The sequence below is a fragment of the Mustela erminea genome, chromosome 3 (genome assembly GCF_009829155.1).
Source record: "Mustela erminea isolate mMusErm1 chromosome 3, mMusErm1.Pri, whole genome shotgun sequence".
Lineage (NCBI taxonomy): Eukaryota > Metazoa > Chordata > Mammalia > Carnivora > Mustelidae > Mustela > Mustela erminea.
This window is the reverse complement of record NC_045616.1, coordinates 57,173,024-57,196,894: the sequence shown is the minus strand read 5'-3', so window position 1 is coordinate 57,196,894 and position 23,871 is coordinate 57,173,024. Positions and strand designations below refer to the sequence as shown.

The 23,871-nt window shown below is 37.2% G+C and overlaps 1 long non-coding RNA gene across 2 annotated transcripts; it reads left to right on the top strand.

Moving 5' to 3' along the window:
- Nucleotides 1-4: 4 nt before the first annotated feature.
- On the top strand, nucleotides 5-19,711 carry LOC116585592. Of its 2 annotated transcripts, none has more exons than XR_004283711.1 (3): nucleotides 5-145; nucleotides 13,571-13,617; nucleotides 19,659-19,711. It is a non-coding gene; the product is annotated as an uncharacterized LOC116585592 (long non-coding RNA). The 2 variants fall into 2 exon arrangements; XR_004283710.1 differs by lacking the exon at nucleotides 19,659-19,711 and adding an exon at nucleotides 14,009-14,074.
- The last annotated feature ends 4,160 nt before the right edge of the window (nucleotides 19,712-23,871 follow it).

Here is a 23,871-nt window from a genome sequence, read left to right as displayed (position 1 = left end):
TGGGACATCTGGGTTGTCATTTGGACAGCTGAAAATGTTAGCTCTAAGGGGAAATATCTGCATCAGTCCTGCGCACCTTGGTATCTCTGAAGCCCAGCATATGACACGTGATCAACAAACACAGCTAAATGAATAATAAGTGAATGTAAGTCTATTCAGTTCTCTGAATTCTTATGATATTTTATTACAATTATTTCCTGCTTCTTTCTCTCTATTTATAGATTCTGAGTTTTACATACACATCTTGGATCTCCATGGCTACAATACATGTTTGTTGAATTGATAAGTTCGGAGATATCAACTTTCAGTTTACAACCCTGTTCACCATCCTCATCTCCTTTTCTTTATATTCAAATAAGATATAGCTCACGGAATGTAATTTTAATGTAAAGAAATAAAAATGCATATCCATAAAGTTTATTTTAAAGAAAGAGTGACAATAGTATATCGTGGGTTTTTCCCATTACTTTGGAAATAACTATAGGTATTTCAACATTTGGCAATTCTATTTGGGCTAATAGACTACTTGCGGTTGTCAAAAATTTTATTTCCTTTCAACTACAAGAAGTCTGGAAGAGACCTTAGGGACACAACTGGGAAATGACTGTTAAAAAGGTAAACGTTTTTCAAATTTCATGAATGGTTGGAGTTCCCCATACTTGGCAGTAACACATGACTCACTTTTGTCCCCAGCACAAGCTTTCAGAGCAAATGCAGACTGCAAAATGGAATATCTTACAAGGCTCCTGTGATACAGATTCTTCCCAAGGTCCTCTCTCCACCCCTGCAGTATGGAGGGTCTTTTTAAGGAATACAGCTTTTCCATTTTGAGCAAACTTCTCATCCCATGTTCCATGTTTGACAATATATGAACATTGTATACGGACAGTCCCCATTGTATACGGATGGTCCGACTCAGCCATCTTTTCCCTCTACACTGGTGTGAAAGTGAGGCACATTCAGTAGAAACGAGACTTAAGAGTTTTGAATTTTGATCTTTTTCCTCGGCTAGCAAGGTGTGGTGCCATACTCCCAGGTGACACTGGGCAGGGGCAGTGAGCTGTGGCTCTGAGTTAGCCACCCAATCACAAGGGTATCAACCAATATACCTACAACCATTCTGTACCCTTACAACTATTTTGCTTTTTACTTCTAGTACAGTACTCAATAAGTTACATGAGATACCGGACACTTTATTATAAAATAAACTTTGTGTTGGATGATTTTGCCCAACTGGAGGGTAATATAGGTATTCCGAGCACATTTAAGGGTAGGCTGGGCTAAGCTATGATACTTGGTAGGTTAGGTATGTTAAATGATTTTTGACTTATGATGTTTTCAATTTATGCTGGATTTACCAAGCTATAACCCCTTGATAGGTTGAGGAAGATCTGTATAATATATTTACACTGAAAATATCTCTTTGGTCATTATGGATCATTTACTGGAGATATTCCTCCCTCATAAGCATGGTTTAGTAGTAAATCATAAAATTAAAAATTCTAGTTAGCAGTGATTTTTCACCCTTTGGGCTGAGATGGCTTCATGAAAGTTTTTTGTTTTTTTTTTTTTTAAAGGCAAACCTTGAAAACAACATCTGGAGTTGAGTTCAGAAATTAGAACCAGATATGCTTCCTTATATGAATTTCAGTTCACATGATTAGCCTGCCAGAATGGAGAAAGGGAAAAGGTTTACTAATTTATTTGTGCTTTGTTTTTGAAGAAATAATGATATTTTAATGCTCAAAGAAGTTGAGTCTTTTTTTAAATAAAGGTTGAATATAGTTATCCCTGAATATGTATAAAGAAATATTAAAACTAGCATGAATTTTAGATATAGTTAGCATTATTACATACACATTCAGAGGATTTGCTCAAGGGTTTCCTTAAGTAGCAATAGCCAAATGGTATAAACTGCTTATAGATTGATTCTAAAACCAGTTTTCCAAATAATTTATGTTATATGAGTTTGTAAACAAAAACTGAGAGAGCAGATAACCATTTGATTTGGCCATGTTGCAAGTGTTAGTACACATCCCATTCAGAATGCCATCATTAAAGAGCAAGTAGAGTTTTTCTTTTCTTAAAACTTCAACAGTGATTCATATTATGAAAAGAATAATTAGAGATATGCCCAGACTCTTTTTGGAAGGTGATTAATAGAATTCTAAGTTGGTATTTACAATTTACCAAGCACTATGGAACCTTTTGTGTTTTACATTTATAATAACCAAACAAGAATTTTTCCAGGTACCAGAAGAGAACATTGAAGTCTGCAAATGTCGTATGTTACATAGTTACTTTCATGAAGCTGATAATACTAGAACCTAGAACTTCTGTATCTTAGATCAGAGCTTTTTCTTTTATTACATTTATTTATTTGTTTGTTTGTTTGTTTGTTTAGCATGATGAAAATCCAAAATCCATGTTCCTAACTGGCTGGAATTTAGGACCTAGACTTGAACTACACTCAGTCCTAGAAAAATCTACCTAATGCTAATATGAAACATTAGCATTTAAATATGGCTTCATTTTCAACTTTTTCAATTGTTTTACATATAAGTCTCTCCATAATCTTTCCCTTTTAAAGAATTCTATAGTCATACAAATAAGTCCTTTCTTCATTTTAGTGTGGAAAGAGAATTAAACTGTCCAGTTCATATGCTACACTAATATTATTTTCAGGTTTTTGAGAGGATGAGAAGGCAACCTTTAAAATGTGCTCTGCATCTCACAGATGAGATCATTGAAATAGTGTTCCTTTTTTAATGTAGGTTTTCCAAGTTTTATGGTGACATAGCCCTTTGGCCGTTCTGTTGAGGTCAATTCCAAATTCTCATTCTAGTACTAGATTATCAGGTGCTCCCAAATAAGCATGGGCCCTGGAACTTTTTTTTTTTCCTTTTTCTAACCCACTTCCCAATTAACGAATAGCCAATCCTGTCTCTTTATAGAGAATTAACAACAACAGTAGCAGTGGCAGCAATAATAACAATAAATATCTCCCATTGTAACAATTTCGTATTACCAGGTGTGAAAAGGCAGTAGCTGGAATGAGAAAATCACAAAATAATGATAATGCATACTTAATGACATTACAGTTTGGCTTACTCTTCTAAACCTATAACATAAGCATTGAAATTTGCATTCTTTCCACGCTAAGGAAATAGAATAAAGGCTCAGAGAAAGTAAATAGGGTATGCAAGGTTCCATCTTTTTATAAAGATTTTTATTTATTTATTTGTTAGAGGGAGAGAGAGAGAGCACGAGCACAGGCAGGCGGAATTGTAGGCAGAGGCAGAGGGAGAAGCAGGCTCCCTGCTGAGCAAGGAGCCCGATGTGGGACTCCATCCCAGTAAATGGCAGAGTCCTATTAAGAATCCAGGCATCTCTACTCTACTGCAAATTTGCAGTGGGTTCACTCTTTCAAACCTCTAATTCTGAAGCTGCATTCAGTTCGAATAGCCAGGTGAGACAAGTGTGGGCCAGTCTGGAATTCCAGAGCTCTGAATTCCTGCCTCTACCACATCTAGCCCCATTTAGTAATCTCCAGTAGCATGACATCATAATTAAGCATGTAGAGCCATCCAGAACATGGCTTCAGGCCCCAATCCTCCAATTACCAGCTCAATGAGCTTCAGCAAGTTAATTTCTCTAGGCCTTCCTTTCCTCATTTGTAAAACAAAGATTGTTACTTATGTAAGAAAACAAATGTAAAATTCTTGGCCACAATAGAAGTGTTGCATAAACCATTGCTTCCTATTTCACATTATGCTGATTTCTCTTCTCCCAGGAATGCTCAGCAACTGACAATATGTATATCAAAGTTTTTCAGAGGAAAGAAAATGAAAACCAATATAGGTTTCATCACACATAAAATGCTGAGCACACATGGAAACCTTTTCTCTAGTCACTTACATTCTACCTCTTGGGCACCTTGGAATTACTGCAAGGTCCTTGAATCCAGATGTATATGAAGCATTTCTTTGAACTGGAATATGTCTCATATAGCATAGTTATGTGACTCCATCTTTTTTGTCTCTAGGTTTTCAATCTCATAATAAATAAATTTAAAATTTACTAAAAATCTTTACTGAATTCTATTATGAATTTTCTTGATCAACAAATGGTTAGAGTATCACTATAGTTATAGATAAGGTAGGAAGTCATTGCTTTGTGAAAATATTTGACATTATTCAAAAGGGATTGGAACCAATGTTATCTTTCAACCTCAGTCAACATCAATTTATATATATTTCTAAAATCAGGTGGTCCAATTTGATATTGATTCTTGTTTTTTTTTTTTAATAAAGATTTTTATTTATTTATTTGTTAGAGGGAGAGAGAGAGAGCACGAGCGCAGGCAGGCGGAATTGTAGGCAGAGGCAGAGGGAGAAGCAGGCTCCCTGCCGAGCAAGGAGCCTGATGTGGGACTCGATCCCAGGATGCTGGGATCATGACCTGAGCCGAAGGCAGCCGCTCAACCAACTGAGCCACCCAGGCGTCCCCCTTGGTATTGATTCTTAAAGGTTAGAGGATTCCTTTTTATTTACAGGATGGATCCATTTCCTTGAATGTATCACAATAACTAAATCAAGAAAATGTTTAATTAAATAATCATCATTAGCAATTAATACCCTGTTTTATCTGTCTCCTTTTAATTTTGTTATCATCCAAAAATGTAGGATTGAAATACAGTAGTGACAAGTATAAAGGTGAGAAACTCACTTGTAATTCCAAGGGGTTCATTCAAAAACACCCCAGAATCTTTATATTAGGTGGTGATGACTTCAACAACATATTTGTATGCATAAATTCAGAATTTTTCTGTATCAGTTTGCATGCCCTCAGTCACAAGCAATAGGAAACTCAAAATGGATGAAACATTGGGGAAATTATTGGCTTACATAGCTGCAAATTCAATGGTAAGGTGAACTTTGGAAGAGGAATTATCCAGTGGTTCTGACTGAACTTCCCTATAGTTCTCTCAACCCTGTCCCACTCTGGATATAATCCTTAGAATGGAGTGGGATGGCTTCAGAAGATACAAACTCCACCACAATGAATGACCATGGCCTTGAGGGAAAAAAATAGCTTTCAGAACTTTTCATAAAAGAGAGAAAACTTCCTGAAACCCCAGCAACACCCTTTTGTGTGTCTTTGGTTAAAATTGGATTACATGCCCACTTGTGTAGCAATGTTTCAGGCAATAGAGCGATGGAATTGTGGCCATCCTACGTCAGTTTTCCCTGGGTTACTTGGCAGCATAATAGAAGGATGATGAATAAAACAAAATTGGGATTCTCTTGGGGAGGAAAAATGAACACATACTTCTGTGGAGGCAACCATCAGTGTCCTCTGCCTCTTCCAATATCTACCCATTCGTTTTTCTAAGATGTATTAACTGAATTTTAAGATCCTAAAATACAAATACTCCTTCTAACATACCCTTGGAAGAAAAGTACAAATGCCTTAAGTATTAAATAAATTGGCTTCAGCTCTGAAATTATTACACTGTTGGCATGCAACCATGTCACATGGCATGGACAAGATTAAACTTTAACGTTAATGGTTGGTATAAGTCCAAGTAGAGTAAAACAGGCCTGTGCAAATATGTTTCATGCACATATAATAGTGCATATTGCCTCTTAAAAATGTAAACCAAAAGATTTCTTGCAAACTAATATTAAACAAGAAAAATTAGGTTTCTCAGCTTTGGGATAGGCCTGCAGGAGCGGTATGGTATTAAGATTTCTATAATGCTAAGTATTACTGTGATCTATGGATTGATATCAGCCAGTAATCTGTCCAGAATCTGGTAACAAAAAAGAACATTGCTGGAAATGAAATACTACTTACAAGAAGATTTATATACAACTGGTAATGTTCACCACAATTTTTAAAAAATGAGAAATTAGAGTTTTCAGAGCTGTAATGGATCCAAATATAGACTTTCTGGAAATGGTATTTTGGACCTGAATGACTGCATCAGAGTAAGAAATATTCATTTTGTTTTATAATTTCTTTTTATTCACTGACCTATCATTGTTCTTCAAGTGTTTCCCAATCTTCATCTCAAAGAAGCAATTGGACTTTTCTCTAAAACTAAAGTTAGTTTGAAAAACAATTATTTTTATAACAATTGATTATTTAAATATTTATAGAATAGGCACTCAGAAAGAATTATAATGAAATGCATAGTTCCTGTGCTTAAAGAATTTAAAATCTATTTGAAGGCATCAATCCAAAAAAATATAAGAAATGATTAGCAAACAATAAAAGATAGCATTTAATTAACCAATGCATTGTGACTTGGGGCATATTGATGTAGAGAAGACCGGAGAAGGAAAATCATGTGCTTCAAAGAAATTGCAGGATCTTTACCATCACTTTAACATCTATTAAACGCTCCCCATGTACCCAATATATTTAGTGTTATATCATTTAATCTCACAACAACCCTATAAGTTCCAATCGTTATCAACAATGTTATACAGACAAAGAAATTGAGGCTTAGAGAGATTAACTTGCCCAAAGTTGAAAAGTAGGATTAGGCACTGAGCACATATAGTCAAACCCTACAGTGCCGTTGCTTAGTTACCAAGGTATTTTGCCTTCCTGGAATAAAATGAACTTGAGGAGTACTCTGCAGACTTAGCAGTCCTTAATCAAGGAGGAAAAAGAAGGGTATTTTAGGAAGGAACACCAGCATGAGTGAAGGCATAGTCACCGGAGTGGCCATAGTATATACTGGGACCTTTAAAGAAACTGCCCTGGTTGAGGCCAAAGTGTAGACAAGGTCAAAGAGGAAGAAAAGCTTGCACAAATCCAGTGGAGCTGAACTGTAGAGATTACTAAAAGCATTGAGGAGTTTTATAAAACCATTGCCCAGTGGAAAGTAACTACTGAATCCCACTCTTTCTCATCCTCAGTATCTTCAAGTCCAGGGGCCTTGAAATGAATCACTGGAGACCACCCAACATCTTTCAGACATGTAGATTAAACTCGAAAGTGGAGAAGTGTTCTTAATAGCTAAAAGGTTAATACTTTTCAAATCCTGGGTCAGACGACCCCAGGGAGCAAGCCAGAGACATTCTGGTGACCTGGAAATCCCGGAGGCCCCAGGTGACCTCCCAAGGCTGCTCCTGCACATTCCACGCATTTTGCAGCCTCCCATCGCCATGGCAGCTTGAAATGGAATGCAGGCTCACACTGTGGCACAGCTAAAATTCTCCTCCAAATCTGAAATGAAAGGAGCTCCAAAACTGAAATGGTTCATACGCGTGTTTTTATAAATATGTGGATAATCTCTGGGAAAAACCATAAAAACTGGTCATTGCGATAGGCTCTGGCAAAGACAGCTGGGGGCTTAGAGGATGGTCAAAGAGGGGAGACTTACTTATCCTTCCCAGCCCTTTGTACTTTTTTTCAATATAGAAGGCTCTGCATGTTTTGTCATGTACTTGAAAATACGTATATTGCAAAAGACTTCACTTTCTAGTGGCCTTTCTGCCTGTCCCATGGGGAATTCAGAGCATAATTGCCAGTTAATCTTCACCGAAGCACAGTTCCCATCACATGCTACCTCTGTTCCAAAACCTTTTGAGGTTGCCTATCACTAATAATACCTAATCGACAAGGTTGACAAGAATTGACTTACTGATATGATTTATATTTCACTCTACATTTTGAAGTAGGTGACGCCTCACAGGACAAGTAGGAAAATGGCATGTAGGGAATTTAAAAGGTTTGTTCAGGGCTGTACTGCCGACTGGCAGGACCACTGAGATTTAAGCATGGAATACCTACCCCTTCCTGTGAGATCACACAGCCTCTCACACAGTGCTTGTGGAATTAAATCAGGCTCTTTAACCTGCCTTTGATCATTATCCTCCCTTAGAAGTTTTCTCCTACAAATCCCCAGCACCTCTCCTTTGTTCCAGGTAAACTGCTTAACCACTGGTTCTTGAAATACTTCTCCCCTTTCTGTCCCTGTCGCTTTCCTCATGTCCTTTCTTCCCGGGAAAAATGGCTCCCCACTTCATTCATCACTTCCAGTCTTCCGTGGCTGACCACAGATGGTCCTCTTTAGGGCAACTTCCTCTGACTTCCTCTACCAAGGTCCCAGTGTTTCCAGTGTTTCCTTCCCCAGCACTGTATTTGTACCACTCATAAAACTGCCTGTTAGTCTTCAATTATAGTTGTATTGGTGTTTGTCCTAACCTAATTGCAAAGTTGTAAACGTAGAGAACAAAGATCATAGCTAGCCATGTTCAAATTTTCCAAATACCTAGCAAACTACTTTTCCCTTATGAAGGACTCAAAAATATTTGTTGAACTTGGTTTGAGAATTGATTTTCTGCGACACTCAGAGATGCATTGTAAGATGAAATGGACTTTGGAGAGAACCCAGAAACTCATTTTACTGCTGAGATCACAAACTCTCTGAAATACAGATGTATTGTGTTAGCACTGGGCTTGTTTCTTTTTGTGATTTAGTTTTTAGTTGAATTACTTGTGAGCATTTAAAAATTAGAAGATTTCATGTAAAAATCTGGATTTCTAGGTTTTCTTGAAAGTGGGAAAATCTGACAACACTGAGGCTGCCTTATCATGTGAAGAAGTTGGCTGGAGTTGGTAATGCCTGTGGGTTTTTTTGTTTGTTTGTTTGTTTGTTTGTTTGTTTTTTAAAGAATTTATTTATTTATTTGACAGAGAGAGAGAGAGAGAGAGAGAGCACATAAGCAGGGGGAGCTGCAGGCAGAAGGGGAGGCAGAAGCAGGCTCCCTGCTGAACTGGGAGCCCTGTGCTCCCAGTCTTAGAATCCTGGAATCATGACCCAAGCTCAAGGCAGCTACTTCAATGACTGAGCCAGCCAGGTGCCCCTACCTGTCCATTTTTAGTGAGATACAGGCTGCTTGGTGAGCCACAGTGCACCACTCACTGCTGTCCTACACCTATATGGATTTGTAATACCTGTTGGATGACATATATTTACATTTGCAGTTCCTACCAAAAATGTGGATCCTTTTTCTTTCAGAAAAAAAAACTCCCCAAGATTCATCTCCCCTTCCAGGAGCTTTATGCCCAGTTGAACAACAGCCTGGTGAAAGCAATTTTCTCAATCATCTTTGAAAGAGTAACTCACCCTCTTTGTGCAGGAAACCTCATGCAGAAGTCAAGCCCATTGAATTTCTATACACAGGGAAAAAAACAACCTGTCATTTGAACCACAGGATTTTTCTTTGAGACATTGCCAGTGAGGTTACCTACTGGTGTCCCACAGAGAGGGGAGAAGGGATAGAATACAACGAAGGTGACAGGATTCCATAGCCTGAAGGACTCTAAAGAAGGACAACGCAGTGCTTTAATTATTTCTGTGACATTCCTACCAAGTTGCTTTCTAAAATCTTCAGCTCTCTGGTGAGGGCAAGCCTGTTTTAATTTTCATATTTGTGCTGCACAAGCATTCTCTGTCATGTATAAGGAAAGATGATTTATTGTCCCTCTCCCTCCTTGGTCTTTCATTTTCCCTCTGGAATAACAATAATCATGTGAGGACTTTTTAATATATATAGACTATGATCGTGTTACCTCAAAGTCTTCCATTCTTCAGGTGAAATATCTATGGTTTCTGGTTAGTAATGCCCATAACTGCTAGTTAAGTCTTCTCTGTTTGCTACATTCCATCAAGATTTTTGGCACCCCAGACTAGACATAGCATTACAGGTATTATCTGGTCCAACAAAATAAAGCAGAAATGTATTGAATCACTTCATTACTATAACTTTATTTATGCAACCTCAAAGTTTAATTAGTTTTTTTGGCAGCTATACATCTCTGTTGACTCACATTATGATTGCAGTCAACTGGAACCCCCAAGTTCTGTTAAAGCTCATCTTCCTCATCATGTGATTCCACAGTTGGATTTTTGGGCTTCATATTTATCCCTGTTAAATCTCATCATGTTATATTGGCCTATTATTTCAACTGTCATAGTCTTTTGGGATTTGGTTTAAGAATTCTCCCTTCTTGATTTCTGTCTCTGCAAATTTAATGTGTATGTAGTTAAATCTTTCCTCCAGGCCACTAGAAAACAAGCAGAATGGAAAAAGACCTGACTTAAGTCCTCCCTCATGGTTTCCAGATTAAAGCTGGTCCGTCAGTATTTCTCTGAAGAGTAGTTATTTACTTGTCACTGATCTACCCCATTCCTGTGTTAGTTATCTCACCTTGTCTTCAAGTTACTGTAAAGAAAGCACTGGATTTTTTGCATACACGTACATACATACAAATAGGCATTTTCTTTGGGAGAGGACTCAGCTTCCACTGGGTTTTCAGAAATTTTCCTGACATAAAAAAAGATCAAGACCATTAATTTAGCCAATTATTCTGATATACAATACATAAAAATAATTCTCTTTAAATCATTAGTAATCCTTATTTAGTGAGTGCCTGTATATGCCAGGAATGCTCTAGATATTAAGGAGACAGTTATGAACAAAACAGACCAGGACTTTGTCCTCATGGCATTTGTATTCTAATAAGGCAGAACACTAGACTACAATGACTAAGATTAGTAAAGAAATAGATAATGTGTTTAATAGTGAGAAGTGCTAGGGAACAAAAATAAAACAGAGCAAGGGAATATGAAATAAGCAGTGAGAAGATTGTCTCTTTGAGAAGATGACGCTTGTGTAAAGACCTGTAACAACTAAGGTAACTTATTGGGGGAAGGTTCCAGGAAGAGATAACGGCAAGTTTAAGACAGCTGGATAGCAAGATGTTTAGCCTCCCCTAGAAACAGCAAGACTGTGACAGAATAAACCAAAGGCAGGTTGGAGGAGATAAGTTAAGGGAGGAGTGTGAATAGGAAGCTAAAAGGGCTCTCCAAATGGGAATGGGGGAAGGACAGCCCCCTCAAAAAGTAGATTTAGAAATATTGGGGTAAGGCATTCTTTGGTTGTCACAACAACTCTGAGACTCTACTGACACTTAGGGGGAGCAGAGATAACAAGGATTTTGTAAACTCCAAGACATTTTGTCCATTGAAAAACTGTTTTGCGGGCGCCTGGGTGGCTCAGTGGGTTGAGCCGCTGCCTTCGGCTCGGGTCATGATCTCAGGTTCCTGGGATCGAGTCCGGCATCGGGCTCTCTGCTCAGCGGGGAGCCTGCTTCCCTTCCTCTCTCTCTGCCTGCCTCTCTGCCTACTTGTGATCTCTCTCTGTCAAATAAATAAATAAAATCTTTAAAAAAAAAAAAAACTGTTTTGCACGAAATGCCAACATCATCTTCCATAAGAGACCATTTAGCCATTTATATAAACTTTGGATTTTACTCTGAATGAGGTGAGAAGCCAGTAGAGACCTCAGTGCGGAAGAGTGAATGGTCTAACTTATATTTAGTAAGTCTCAACCTTGCCATTGTGCTGGAGAGGAAGGAGACCAAAGCAAGGCACAGGGACCAGTTAAGAAGCTGTCAAAATAATTAATGCAGGAGATGATGATCGCTGAACAGGGTGGCGGGATGTAGGAGAGGAAAACTATCTGGATTCTGTATAAATACTTAAGATAGAGTCAGTAGGTATTGCTGCTGGGTTAGAGCAGAGTGCTAGAGAAAGGGAGGAGAAAGAGGATGAATCCAAGATTTTAGGCCTGGTCAGTATCTATCACTTGGAAAGAGAATTGCCTCTTGTGGTTGTGATGGGAAACACAGTTTTGGTTGAAGGCAGAGAGATTAGGAAGACCGCATCAGATGCCACTTAGGTTGTTAGATGTGCAGAAGGACATGTAATGTATGTAAAGATATATCTGCAAGTATGTAAGGGTATGTAATGTATGTTGATAGAACTACAGAGAGATAGAGATAGGATATTAGTTATTGACATGGACAAAATATAGAGATAGAGATACAGAAATGTAGAAAGAAATCTCAAAGAGATCAGAAATGTTAAATTAGCTATCTCTAGTTTTGGAGTTCATTGATGATATTTCTCTTATGCACTTCCTAACTTATTCACATTTAACATGTCTTAATTTTATGAAACGTAAAAATGTTTCATATCTACAACACTACTTTCTAAAGCTCACTTGTGACAGAGCTCTGATTTTATCTCTCTTCTTATAGACTCTCTCTTCTCTCTCCAACTGCTTAGTCATCAGCTACCAACGGACTCGCCATTTAAGGATGCCACTTTCAGGGATTTTAAATCTCAGCTTCACTCTACTGTGGTCATTATAACCATGCAATACATTTCCAGACCTTCAGGATTTTCATTCCGAGGAGAAATGGCAGAATTGTTAGCAGCTGGATCCTCTTTGAAAGAGTGAGCCACACATATTTACTGAGGCTTTGGGGAATTGTAGGAGGAGAGAAACAATTGTCACTTGGGTCCCCTTTCCTGGCAGCACCTCAAAGGTTACCAAGTGAGAACAGCAGTGCCCAGCTGCCCTGAAAACCAAAGAAAGAGTGAAATTTAAAACTTGAATTGCCTCTCTCTTCTCATTATGTATTATTTGTCAATCATAGATAAAAAGTGGTTTTTGCCCTCCAGCTGCTAGCCCTGGGGTGCACATATCACTCAGTCGTGCCACGACCCTGGGGAACACTGCAAGAAAAAAATCAGTGATTGCACCTTTCTTTCTTTTTCTCATTCCTCCCTGCTCTACCATTTTTAATCCAGTGGTTTAAACTAAAAAGGAAAATCTCTTTGGGAAAAAAAATGTATATATATATATATACACACACACTTTGTTTTTATGGTGATAGACATCTTAGATATTGAAATAAGGTATATTAGAACACATACGAGGAAACTTTTCCCTTTTTCCTATTGGAACCAAAGTGTCTGAAATTTAATGGATTGTCACAGCCTCATGGAAGGGGGTATATTGTATCCTTTGTACTGGGCCTTGCAAATGAACAATAAAACACACATTACCACTCCGTATGAAATGCGGACCTTTAAAAATAGATTCATTTTGATGCCTGTCTTTTAAACTTATTTTACAACATCAAAACACATTTCCTTCATTTGTACATTTTATTCATGTGACATAGAAAGTGCTTTTTAAGTTTCTTTGAGCACCATTTTAGGACCTGGGTAACTTTTTATGATACTGGTAGGGGAAGTAAAGATGAAGGGTTCAGGTGTGTTTTAAGTTGTTGTAATAAATACACATTAAACCATATTACACATAACTTTCTGTCTAATGCTTCTTAACAAAGCACCAACGCATCACCTCAGTTATTCAAGCGTATTCAAGTAAGAATCACTTCCGCATCTGTTTGGTTTTAAAGTTTGCATCTTTAGTTTTCATAAAGGAGAAAAATCCCAATAGAAGCTGAACTTTCTTAAGAATTCTTTAAGCGGAAAAGTGCCTTAAAAGCCTTAGTCATCACAGCTTTTCTTCTTTGTAAGTTAAATACCACTCACAATTCAGAATTGTGATAAATGGATCCATTGTACAGGTGAATCAAAATGCTAACATAATTGATAATCTGCAGTAAAGCATCCTATTTAGTAAGATAAGATGTTTTCTCTATTTTTTTCCCCTGTAATTCTGTCTAGGAACAGAAGTTAATGCCAATTGGAAAAATCCAGTCATGGGAGACCAGGTAAGTCAAACTTCTTTCATGCTCTGACTTACATGGAAATAGAGGGTGATCACATCTGTCATACATTTTCTAGAACCTAGGTCTAGATAGTGAGGGCCAGAGGTCCAGTAGTTTGGGCCCACCTGTTTCTTCAAACTTCTTATATTTTCTGTGGGCAGGATAGGCACCCTGCTGTAAGCTCAGGATCAAATGGAAATAAAACCACTTCGAGAAAGCTGATGGAAGGCACTGAGCTGGCCAGGCTTCTGGCTCAAACTGTTCAATGCCCTGACATTTCATCTGGTTTCCATCTGAAGCTGCAGAGGACTGGGGCGTGCGTGTCTGGACCTATGGATGCGTGTTTGTGGGCCACCACGTCGGCTGGTTCTGATTTAAGCCTAACTTTTTCCAGGCTCCCTAGACGTGAACTTTGGTGAACTTCATACAAGTTCAATGTAACCAAACCCGAAATTCCAGAAGTCTTGTCTGGGAGTCAGTTTCAAAATGAGGACGTGTCTTTCCAAGGTGCTTGTTTCCAACTATTGTTGATTATTTGGCCCCGGAATCTATCATGTTTAATGTTGTACATTCTCGAATAACTAGATAACGTAAGAGAATGGGAACTTGGGGAACCAGCATCATTGGAGTGGGTTGGTTGTAGAACACCTAAATTTCAAAGTCTGCCTCGTAAAAGAGCTTCCAAATAAATGAGGATTCTCTGATGGTCCCTGGCAATAAGCATCTGTTAGCTGCTTTTGACGCTCCTCTTTTCTCTCCGTATCTCCTCACCTTCCCCAACCTACCCAATGAAACTGAAATGAGAAGTCAGCCACACTGAACACTTTTCTCTTGCTTGTTGATGCTCTCTGAGCTCCCAACTTTATTCCTTTGTTTTTCTATCCCTCACCTAGAATATCTTTTTCTTTTTGCCATTTGTTCACAACCTCACTAATCATAAGGCTCCACTTAGAGCCTATTCATTCACAGAGCTTTTCCTGACCCTGTCAACCAGAAACGATTCCTCCTCTATCCGAACTTCCATAACCCTGTTGGGTGACATCTTCACAATCATGTTATACATGTTATCGTCCATGCTCCGCCATAGGATACTTGAGGGCAGAACTAATTCATCTTCCTAGCATTCATTTGTTAAAAAGATGATAGAGGTACTCAAATAATATTTCTTGAGAGGAATGGTGAATGAATGTAAACTGACAGGAGGACTTGAACATAACCTCTGAGTACTATTACAGAAGGTCAGAGTGAAAGGAAGAAGTTAAGGGGGAAAGAAACTTCCAGGGCTTTTACTAGTCTTGTGTACTATCTACTTAATGGCAGTCTCCCCACCACTGTGAGCCCCAGAAAGGCAAGCATCTCATTGTCTTCATCCACTACTACATTCCCAGCATCCTAATGTGGTAACTTGCACATAAAACAGAAAAAATGCTTGGTGGATGAATTATATATTTAAAAAGCAAGGACACTGTATACAATGTAATTCTTTGGGCTAAAAAGGGAAATTTTAGAGAAATCAGAAGGAGAAGATAAGATAAATAAAACAAACAAAAAGAACCTAAATAATTTTAAGGCAAATCATTAAAAATTCTCTCTCAGTTTCTACTTGTGTGACCTTGTCTGAGGTTCCTTGTGCTTTGAGTTCTCCTATATAATGTCAAGTTGATGAGACAGCCACAAGTGATAATCTGTGTAAATTTAACCACTGTCTCATTAGCCCAGAACAGATTATAAAAACTGATACTGACTCTTGAGGGTATCGAGTAGCTCCTAAGCTTGATAAGATCCAAGTCTTCAGAGGAGAGATTAGCCATCAGACCTAGTGGAGATTTTTAATCACATTAAAACAGGATAACATGTTATCTGAGAGAAAATTAATCCTCACTTCTAGACTATGTTATTTATGCAACTTGACACGTGAGAATTCTTTTAAATAGTTATGTGGCCCATTTCATTTCATAGGCTTTATTGCTTGACATCTAAATACATTTATGAGTATTCAAATGGTTTTTGATTAAAGGAGCTAACAATTTTATGATTATTTCTTTTTCCATAAAATAAGTAATACAATAAAATACTTAAAGGAAGCATATTAATTTCATATTTCCACTTAGAATTCTGGGTTTAAAACACCAGGCACTCTCAGAGCTAACAACATGAACAAATTTATGTAGTTCTGCATTTACAATTTAAAATTAACTTCAAGGGATCTGCAGAAAATTGCATAGCAGCCTATGCTTATTCATAAAGGGCTGAGGAAAGGTTGATGCACATTTGAAGGAACTTTGTAAAACAAGTATTTGCTTGTTTAAAAATTCCTCACATTTCCAGACAGTTCTTGTGATTTTTGAAGGCATCATATCCTATTTCAAAATATACAAAAACTTTATTTATTTATAGAGGTAGCTATTCACACCATTTTCTACAAATGACTTCAAATGACTTTATGATTTCATTAGGAGGGGAAGGGGAAGTTTGCCTTTACTTCACAAACTTTATATACCTGGCTAATGAAAATAAAAGGTATACATAAAATTATAAGGAAAGAGTTTAAGATACTGTAATACCTCAAATACCTTCAAAAATGTAATAAATATCATGTATATATCAATTACACAGCCAGGAAACATTTCTCAACTACCAGTATTAAAGGAGGCAAGCACAGTCAGAAGCTATTTCATTCCAGTTACATACCAGTTATCATTATTACATTATTACCAAATTAGATCCAGTGAATTACCAGTTATTCTTACTTACTTATTATAAAGAAAACTAGTCCCAAAAGATTCTTTATAACCTGTTTTTTTACTGTTTATAACTGTAGTTATAATAGCAATCAAATTCCTGTAAGTATATTAATATCACCCAGTTAAGCTAGAGATTTACAACATCAAGCATTAAAAGGTAAGAGTATAAACAAACTCATTTAGTTCTGCCACTTATTTTATTTCAAAATGTTCCATAATTCTGGTATTATGTGTATGATGTGAATTCTAGCAAACTACTCATAGGATGAACTCTAATCTCCAAATGCAAACTGTAATGACTTGTGTAATTGCATTTCTGAGTTGGGCTAGTGTAATAAAATAGCTTCAGAATTTTGATTAGGAAAGCATCCACTCAATATTTTAGGTAATTTTTAATTTTCCATTTGAAAACACAAAGTGACTATCTCAATAATGAGTTCAAATTTTTTTTTTAAAGATTTTATTTATTTATTTGACAGAGAGAAATCACAAGTAGTCGGAGAGGCAGGCAGAGAGAGAGAGAGGGAAGCAGGCTCCCTGCTGAGTAGAGAGCCCAATGCGGGACTCGATCCCAGGACCCTGAGATCATGACCTGAGCCGAAGGCAGCGGCCTAACCCACTGAGCCACCCAGGCGCCCCAATGAGTTCAAATTTAATCATAGTTTCCAAATCCATAAAGTGGGGAATAGTCATTTTCCCACCTTCTCCCCCACTCTTTATTACATAAGAGAAATTTGAGATTCAGAGAATCTGAGTTCCTTCAGATTGTACAGTTGGTAAGAAGACCCAGAGAGCCAGATAGAAGGGAAAAGAATTTGCCTACAAAAATTAATGGAATGTTGGGCATTCGGGTCAGCCAGAACCACTAGCTTTCCATTTCTTATATTTTTTCCCCAAAAATCCTGACTTGCTTTCCTATGGGTTATCCTAATCTGTTTCTGCTTTACTCATAGGTAGCATGTCTTCTATATGGGATAACCTTATTCCAGTCAGATTTCTATTTTCTATTAATCTTGGATTTAAGTATTGGTATTCATACAAAGTTGTTGTTGTTGTTTTTAAAGGCTGTTAGTCAAAGGTCCTCTAAATTTTCCTTCTTTTCAAAGTATCCTGTGCCTGAGAGAAATCCAAAGAGCAAAAATAAAGTTCAGCCAATTCAAAATCATATATTAGGAAGAAAATTGCTTTGTCTACTGTCATTTAACAAACAGTCACTTGATATTCCTATCATGCATCTGACAATGACCAAAGAAGTCACTACCTAATATAGAACACCTCAAGTAAGCCAATAGATGACTAAACTGTACATAGTGTGTGCTTAATAAGAAGCGAGAAGATCTGCTTACCTTCTGGGAGGAGTAGGTAACACTAAGGGAGTTAGGGGAGGATAACAGAGAAGAAAATTGAAATAGCCATTGAAAGAGAAAAAGGAATCAGCAAAAAAAGAAAAACAGAAAGAAAGAAAGAAAGAAAGATGACAAAGAAAGACAATCCAGGCAGAGAAGAGAGTTGCTCAACCTGGTGTGGTACTTTTAAGGATTTGTCCCCTTCTGGCAGAACGGGATGTGTCCCAAAGTGTAGAATTTACCATCGCATGCTCAGTTTTCCTAAACTTTTCTTCTTGAAACACTAGTTTTTAACCAGCTTTGTATGACCCATCTCCTCTCAGTTGGCTTAATACGGAAGGAAGCCAACTGGTCTTACACTTTGACACAAGCAGTGGTTTCATCTCTCAGCATATTCTTGGTAGATTTCTAAGTTATGCCACCCTAGTTCATCCCAAACTCAAGCACCTTCTAATGAGCCATAGCTCCTTCAGGAGCTATCAAGTCTGCTTCATCTTCCTGGGCGAAACTGGTAGGGAATCCCAGGGTATTGATCAGGGACAGACAACAGTTGAAAATGGATGAAAATTATGGAGGTTTGGGAAAAGGCAGCAAATACTAGAGGTAGAAAAAATAAAAATAAAAATTACTGTTATCACAACAGTAATAACAATAACAAAAACAATAATAAAACTTCGTAAGCACTGAGCAGTAATTATCTGTCAGATACCATATCAAGTTTTTTTTTTTTGCATTACCTAATTTAATCCTCACAAGAATTCTGTGAAATAATGTTACTATCCCTATTTTATAAATGAAGTGGTTGAAAGTCAGAGAGGATGAATAATTTCCTAAAATCATACTATGAGTAAAAGGAACATTCTCCCACCCACATTCCAGAACCCCCACTCTTAAGTTATATGTCTCCCAATTATAGGTTGGGTTGGCTTGCAAACCCCCATTTTATGTCCTATTAAAAATCTGAACCTGATCCTAATGAGGTGAGCCATCGAAGGTTTTTAAGCAGGACTGTGTTTGGACTTGAATTTTAGAAAGATCATTCTGGGGATATAGGATGAAATGGAGGGAACGTAGAGAGTTCAAAGACCATTGCTTGACCCCATCATGAGAAGATGAGGGCCTCAACTTGTGTGGAGGTAGTGGCAAAAGAGATAAGAGTATTTGAGAAGTTCCTCACTGTGCATGTGGATGAGGAAGGTGAGATGGGGAGGATTCCAAAGCCTCTGGCCTGGGTGGCTATTGGCAGCTGCCAACGGTGTCAGCAAAGAGAGGGAGGGAGCGAAGGACGAGCTGGTCTAAGAGACAGGATCCCGGAGTTGTATTACTTCCCACCACAAGACAGAGTTTCCACTGTGATCATGCTTGCTTGTGTCCAGATTGTTCTTCCAACTCAGCTTTAGAGCTGATTTTTTTTTTTTTTTTAAGTTTCTGTATTAGGGGTGCCTGGGTGGCTCAGTTGGTCAAGCACCCAACTCTTGATTTCAGCTCGGGTCATGATCTCAGGGTCCTAAGATTTGCCAGCATGGGGCTCCAGGCTCAGTGGAGAGACTGCTTGAGGATTCTCTCTCTCCTTCTCCCCCTTCCCCTAACCCTCTCCTCTCTCACAAGTAAATAAATAAATCTTTAAAAAAAAAGAAAAGAAAGATAAAAGAACCTTCCTGTAGACCTGTCAAAGTCTGTAAAATACTTGAAGACTAAGAATATGTGGACTGTCTGTTCTGATGAGTTTGTCTTCACATCCCTTTCCTACTCCATTTTCTAGAATATGTGTAGGTACCACAAAGAGAATCTACCCTTGTCTTCCAAATCAGCATCCAAGCCTTAGAGGAAAAGAGCCCACCCAGAAGGTTTTTAATTGCCTCTATATTTAACCAGCCAAATAGCCTTGTTATCTTCTCTCTTTCACTCACTCTTTTTTTCTTTCTTCCTTTTTTTTTTTTTTTTTTTTTTTAAGTGAATGCCGTGACTCATCAGACCACCAGGTAAAAAGCTCCAGGTCAGCAAGCCAGCAGCCAGGGAGAACACAGAAAGGATAGAGAATGGCTTCTAAAGTCTCCCATTTCAAGAAACTTTTGTAACTTATTCTTGCTGTGCAGAAAGCAGATTTTGAGTGGCTCAATTTATTGAGATAACACAAGAATGAAACAGTTGAGATTCAGCCTCATAAGAAAATAGAAATTGGTTTTCCATGCTAAGAAAAACAAAACTAGTGACATTTTCTCAGAGCCAAATATTTCATCACATGAACTAAAGCCTCTTAGTTATAGGTCATGTGTCAACAAGAGGATTGTTTATTTTTTTTTTAACTGTGTGGCACAGGACCCAACTGCATCTTCTATAACACTTTTCTGGAGTGAACCAGACAAACAGGACCCTCTCTCAAACATAAATACTAAGGCTAAGTCAAATGGGCAGCTGCTCTGTGTTTCTGAATGGGCTGTTGTAATTTAAATGTCTCATTCCATTGGGAGCTGGGGGTGGTGACATAAGCCAGAAGAACCTCGGAAGTGAGAGTGTTTGTGGGGGTGGATGAACTACATGACCCTTAAGGTCTGCCCTCCAATTCTGTCTCTGGTAGTCAATGAGTGTACTTTGGGAGTGTTAGGCACTCAGGGCAAGCTTCTTGGGAGGTTTATTTGAAAGGAAAAGAAAGGTTTGTCTGCAAGTAGGTGGATATGATGAAAGGTTTTCTTTACATCATCTTCCACAGAAAGGATTTTTAAGTAGCTAGTTAAATAGTGGATGTCTCTTATGCTCTGTATTATGAGAAAAAAAAAGGAAGTTCATTTAAGTGAACCAAATCTATACTACAATGGAGGATACAACAGGCAGAGATCAAGTTGATTCTAATACTTTGCTTGAATTTAGCTAAGAAGAATATCATTAAGCACCCACTACTTTCTGTTGTTTAAAAAAAAAAAAGAAAGTAAAGATAATTAAAGGAAACTTGGAAGCTGATGTATAAACTGTCACTTCAGTATTGTGGTTAAATTTTCTCTTGAAGGGTGGATCTTAATTTTTAGTCTAAAATTTTAATCCTTAAATTATACATGGAGACAGTTTTTCTGTGTACTGAATGATATCATTCAGTTAGCATTCAACAGTTCTTAATAAAAAATCATATAATTATCTCAATACATCCAGAAAAAGCATCTGACAAGATGATAAGATTCAAAGCCCTTTCATGATAAAAATCCTCAACAAACTAGAAACAGAAGGAAACTACGTCAACATAATAAAAGTCATTTATGAAAAGCTCTTAGCTAACATCATACACAACAGTAAAATGCCAAAAGTTTTTCTTCTAAGATCAGGAACAATACAAGAGTGCTCACTATCACCACTTCTATTCAACATAATACTGAAAGTCTTACCCAGATCAATGGCGGGGGGTGGTGGGTGCGGGGGTGGACATTAAGATGGAAAGGCAGAAGTCAAATTGTCTGTGTTTACAGATGAAATGATCATCTGATGATATAGAAAATTCCAAAGACTCTACCAAAAAACTATTCAGTAATAAATTCAGTAAAGTTGCAAAACACAAAATAGTGTACTGTGTTCCAGTACACTAACAATGAACTATCTGAAAAAGAAATTAAGAAAACAATCCCATTTAAAATAGCATCAAAAATAGTAAAATACTTAAGAATAAATTTAACCAGGGAGGTAAAAGATCTGAGCACTGAAAACTATAAAACATTGATGAAAAAACTTGAAGAAGACACAATTAAATGGAAAAATATCCTGTGTTCCTGGGTTAGAAGAAATAATACTGTTAAAATATCCATACTACTACCCAAGGTGATCTACAGAATCACTGTAGTTCTTATCAATTCTAATGGACTTTTCCCAAAAATAGAAAGAAAAAAAAATCCTAAAAGTCATAGGAACCACAAAAGACCCTGAATAGCCAAAGCAATCTTGAGCAAGAATAAACCTGAAGATGTCACACTACCTGATTTCAAAATATACTACAAAGCTTTAGTACAATATAATAGTGACATAAAAGCAGACATATATACCAGTGGAATAGAACAGAAATCCCAGAAATAAACCCAAGCATTTATAATCAACTGATCCCTAACAAAGGTGCTCAGGACACACAGTGCAGAAAGGAAAGCCTCTTCAATTTTATAGTGTTGGGAAAAATTGATATCCCCATGGAGAAGAATGAAATTGGACTCTTATCTCATGGCATATACATCAACTCAAAGTTGACTAAAGACTTAAATGTGAGACCTGAAACTATAAAACTAGTGAAAGAAAACATAGGGGGAAAAGCTACTTGACATTAGTCTAAGGAATGATTTTTAAAGTATAACCCCTAAAGCATGGGCAACAAACCAAAAAAAAAAAAAAAAAAAAGAAAGAAAATGGACAAATAGGATTGCATCAATTGAAAAAACTTCTGTCTAGCAAAGGAAACAATCAACATACTAAAGAGTCTACAGAATGGGAGAAAATATTTTCAAGCCATTTATCTAATAAGGAGTTAATGTCCAAAATAGAAAGGGACTCATGTAGTTTAATTGCAAGAAAACAAATAACCCAATTAAAAAATGGACAAAGAACATGAATAGACATTTCTTAAAAGTAGACCTACAAATGGCCAACAGGTATATGAAAAGGTAGTCAACATCACTAATCATCAGGGAGATGAAATCAAAACCACAATGAGTTCTTACCTCACACCCGTTAGAATGTCTACCGTCAAAAAGAAAAAAGATAACAAGGTTGGTGATGATGTAGAGGAAAGGGAACCCTGGCATACTGTTGGTGGGAGTATAAATTGGTTGATCCACTATCGGAAAACAGTATGGAATTCTCTCCACTTAAAAATAGAACTACCAGATAGTCCATCAATCCCACTTTTGGGTATAAATCCAAAGGAAATGAAATCAATATATCAAAGAGATATCTGTGCTTCTGTGTTTACTGCAGCATTGTTTACAGTAGCCAACATATGGAAACAACCTAAGTGTCCATCAACACATGAATGGATAAAGAGAATGTGATGTGTTTATGCAGTAAGATATTACTTACCCTTGAAAGAAAGAAATCCTTTCATTTGCAGCATGGATGACCCTGGGGACATTATGCAAGTGAGATAAGCCAAACATAGTAAAACAAATTTCACTTGTATGTGTATCTCACTTGTGTGTGGAATCTAAAAAGGTTGAACTATTAGAAGCAGACACTGTAGTGGTAGTTACAAGGGGATGAGGGTGGGGGAAATGGGGAAACATTGGCCAAAGGATATAAAGTTTCAGTTATGCAGGATAAATAAGTTCTGGAGATCTAATATAAAGCATGATAACTCTGCTTTAAATATTGTATTGTGTACTTGAAATTAGCTAAGAAAGTACATCTTAATCTTTTTCACATACATACGGAAGGTAATGATGTAACGTGGTGGGTATATTAGCTATTGTGATTAACTGTGGTAATCATTTTAAAATGTATATATTTATCAAAACAGCAGGTTGCCCACCTTAATTATAAATAATTTTAATTTGTCAATTATATCTCAGGAAAACTGAAAAAAGAATAATAAAAAGAATGCCTAATGTACTTCCACTTAGAATTGGGCTTTGTGTTACACTCCAGGGAGTATGAAGCTATATAAAACTCCCAAGAAAAAACACTTAATATTGACTAAATATTCAAGATAGTGTTTTTACTATGTATTATTGTTACTCTTCTAAGAATACTTATTGGTATGATCTTTTGGTTATGCCAAGAGCATTTTATAGATGCATATTATATCATTATATTGAGCAGTAGTATATACAATAAATACCTTAGAAATTTTCTAGACTTTAAGCCTCTTATCCAAAAGTTAAGACTGCTGTCAAAGCTAAGATTTATGAAAGGATCATGATGGGACACCTGCGTGGCTCAGTCTGTTAAGCATCTGCCTTCAGCGCAGCTCATGAATGGTCTCAGGGTCCTGGAATCAAATCCCACATCAGGCTCCTTGATCAGCAGGGAGCCTACTTTCCCTCGGCCTGCCTCTTTTCCCCTGCTTGTGCTCTCTCTCTCTTTCTGTCTTTCTTTCTCTGACAAATAAGTAAAATCTTTTTTTAAAAAAGTATCATGATGAAAAAAAAAAAGTATCATGATGAGATTAATAAGGTATTTAAAGACTGTCTGTATAAAAGCACAGA